Genomic DNA, 4,191 nt, shown 5'->3' with positions numbered 1-4,191 from the left:
AAACTTGTTCTTCAGAAATTCTTTCAATTCTTTGTTAAAGAATAACTTATTAGCAAACCCAAGTTTGCTGGTAACACTTTAGCTTGCTCGGAGTTAAGCCTTGCCCGACGAAGTCCTTAAGATAATTCTTTATCAACTTTCATCAAGCATGCTCGAACAAATGTTTTATTAAAGAATACCCTGCTAGATCTTCCAAATACTTGGCTTCAAAATCTTGGTTAGTCAAGAGTCTACTCTGAAGTAAACCTTGCTAGCATATGAAGAACAACCTTGCTAGACATAGTGAACCCTGCTCGGATTGTCACTAAAGAAGACTTCAAGAAGATAACCTTGCCCGAAAGGCAAAATACCTTGCTAGGACAAGTAAAACCTTGCTGGGAGGTCCAAGTGTGCTCGGTTTCCATACTTAGCCATTTCTGTGAATACCTATTAAGCACCAGATCTCAGATCTGATATATATTAGATAATAACTATACGGATCTAGTTCATAATGCTATTGATTATATGTTAATATTATTTATTATATTAGTATTGATTATGTGTATATATATATGTATGTATTAATATTAATATGAAGATTGAGAGAAACGAATTGGGCAGGGGTTCGATTAGATTAACTCAATGCTTAAATTAACAGTGGAATTACACAACTATATATAGAAGACGAGTCAGATTCGTTAACATTCCATAACGAATCAGAAACCGCCTTCGTTACAATAAATAACGAAATAAACCTTAACGAATCACCCCCTGATTCGTTAAACATCCTTAACGAATCAGGAGGGATCTTAACTTAAGTCTAGTTCGTTAAACATCCTTAACGAACTAGACGACTCCCTTAACGAATTACATTAATAACTTAATTCTTATTACATAAATAAAACGATAAATACATTAACGATAAATACAAAGACTCGAGACGCAAAACCGTGCACTAACAGACACCCCCTTGTCTTGAGCTCTTTGTCTTTAAATTACTTGAAGCGTCTTGTCTGCCAATCTCTGCAGTTGTGAATCCCATGTTCATGACACACCCTAACAACGTGTTGAAATTGCATTGCCAGATCATAGTCTTCACGACGCTCGATCAAAATCTTGTTCTTAAATAGCACGTCATTGTTGGTCTCCATTAAATTAACGAGCCACATCGGATCGATGATCTTTATCAGCTCAGTATTCAAACCTTTACCCAACACGATGACGGTTGTTGTCGTAGTACCAGCGGTTGAAGGATAAATACATGTGTTGGTTCAAAGTCTTCACCGGCACACACTTCATGGTCTTCAGTGGCTTTACTTTAAGAACCAGCTTTCTCCAACCTGTTCTTGGATCGATCTCATCGATACGTGTAGGTTCCCAGCCGGATCTACACGGAAATATCTCGTATTACGTAGGTGCGGAATCCCTACGTAAGACGATACGAGTGTTAGACGCGATATACGTTAATACCAAGCACAAAGACACGTTACAATACTCAAAAGACACGTTGTATTGCAACCTTAACACGTGATAGCCAAATCACAATTACACGTACTGAACTCCTACTATACAAAATAAGCCGTAACACTTGAATATATAAGTTACGACAACTAAGCCTAACAGCCTAGGCGAAGTTGTCAATAACTTCGCTTGTCCACAAGTTCCCTTATATCAGGCGAACTTGTGAGACAAGTTATCTAAAACATCAATACAAAACAAACTAACATGATTACAGACACTAGATACTGAACTACTGACATCATGCACCAACAGACTCCCCCTTGGCAGTAGCTTCATATCTCATCTTCAATCACGTGTCTTGTAATCCCAAAAATCGAGTCACCCGTCTTCAAGCATGTACACCTTCTCTGACACAAACCGTAACTACTCGCTGATATTTCTTGGCTTCTTCTTTCCAAGCAGGAATATAAAATATCTTTTTCTCGTTCAACATCTGCAAATCAGCGTGAGACAAGTTCACCAAGTGCATTGGATCATACACTCTCAGCAACTCTTGTTCATCTTCATCCTCCATGACCGCTTCAGCTGTTTCACTATCGACATACCACCATTTCAGATTCTTTAGGACATCCTTGGGCATCTGTTTCATCGGCACTTCTTTTAAACACCGGATCGGCTTATACTTCATTATCATCCAAGGCTTGCCATCATCTCTCATTCCTCTGTCTTTATCTTCAACGAGTTTTCCTTTCTGCGGTTTCAACAGCTCGAACTTTTTCTCCTTTATGCTTTCTTTCCACACGATCTTTCCAATAATCCTAGCCATGTTATCATCACTCCTGTTTATCAACCCCAACTTGGCTAGATCCTTCACCTCACACTCTGGCAAGGTATTCAATGATCTCAACAATCTCTTGAAGTACTGAACCCCATCATAACGTTAAATCACAAAGAGCCTCAACTGCTCATCATATAACCAGCAAATAATCCCCTTTTTCGATTCAGCATACCCTTTTATGTTGTAACTTTTCTTGAACATAGTAGGGACTGCCAGTTCTTTGTCTTTACGAACCACTGAGCGTAGCCTTCTTTCCATCTTGGCTGCTCTTCCCATTCAGTCTCATCGTTTCCCATATCTTGACCCATATCTGACTTATCAACTTCGGGAATTTCATGCTCAATGTTATCCTCCACAATCTCTCCTTCTTCAACCTCACTGTCAATCACAATACCAGCCCCAATCTTCTCAATCTCCTCAATCGGTAACAAATCGTCGTCACCTGCAACATCAACATCCAACACCTCCTCAGCATCCACTACCACCACATCATCACCCCCCGATTCACCAGTTGCACCAGTAGACTCCCCATGAGATGTGGAAGTCCCAAGAGCTTGTTAAGTTCTTGGCAACTCACCACCTGCACCTTTAGATGCATTGGGATCATCGTCTCGATCATTACTCTTCTTCGTCCTCAGCTCATCACCCTTACAGCTCGTCTCCCCTTGAGATGCCAAGAACTGTTTCAAGGCATCAAAAAGTTTACCGTGCTCAATCAGGAGAGACGACTGAATCTGATTCTCTGCAACAAGGCGCTGAATAGCGTGAGTCTGGATCAGATTTATTCTCGACTGTTCTGCCACGACCCTTTCAAGAGCTACTATTCTTTCCGAGTCAGATAAGGTTGCATCAAAATCAAACCTCATATGTGAAATGTCTTGAGCGTACGGAGGAGGGATTCCCAAGGTAACCGGCACATCAGAAACAGGCGTAAAAGTAACCGCAGGTGGTATCGTAACAGACAACCCTGCAGTGGCAACCAGTGTCGACTCAACAAATCTTGCAACGACCTCCGATGGAGTAAGAGTTGGAGGTGGCAAGGACACAATTTCTGGAGCCGAGAGCTGAAATGTAGTGGGTGGTATGCCAAAGGAGGATGAGGTAGTCAACACGGCAACACCCGAGGCGATTGGTCCTGTAACTGTCAACGATGTAGGGACCATAGTCATACCAGACAGTGCAGGTGGAGAAAAACGAACCACCCTCGAGCTCTCACCAGCTCCCGATCCTTCACCTGTTCTTGCCCTTCTCGCTCGACGAACCAACCGATGCAAATCCTCCTCAAAGTCTGATTCACTGTCATCTGTGTCTTTCTTTCTCTTCCCATGAATTCTTTCTTGAGTAATCAGAATCTGACTTGCTTCAGCAACATCATCATCTGAGGAATCAGAGTCAGTTCTTTCAGAATCAGCCACAGTCGTAGCTGCCATCGACACATCCACACTAGAAACCTGTGCAGCCGAGACCTGTACCTCTTCCTCTGGATCAACACGTTCCATATCGAAAAATCCTTGACCGCCGAAAGCAGCTTCAAGGTCGACGTGTTCCTCCGGTGCCACAACAGGAGCAGCAGGAAGAGATTGCTGTACCACTGGTGGTGGTTGAGGTGCTCCAGCCTGTTGCGGTGCCGGATCCCGAAACTCGTCCCCACGAGCTGCAACATACTCCGGGTTGATCAAGTACCCAAATAACGGAGTATGTCGAGTACGGAGCTCTGGTTTACTTCTAGCACTTGATGATCTACATTGGGCGAAGATTCTCTTGCTGACACTCTCCACATACCGAATCGGACGGCGCTGAGGTAGCGTAGGAGCCACGTGATTCAAGATCATTTGTAAAAATCTTGGATACATCAAGAATCTCTCACGCGCCACCGCTCGTCTCTGACGGTCTATCTCATAGAACACCATCTG

Source organism: Bidens hawaiensis, unplaced genomic scaffold, assembly GCF_021521415.1.
Source record: "Bidens hawaiensis isolate Kalapana, Puna unplaced genomic scaffold, B.hawaiensis_p1.1 tig00042229_1, whole genome shotgun sequence".
Lineage (NCBI taxonomy): Eukaryota > Viridiplantae > Streptophyta > Magnoliopsida > Asterales > Asteraceae > Bidens > Bidens hawaiensis.
Note: the sequence above shows the minus strand (reverse complement) of the source record.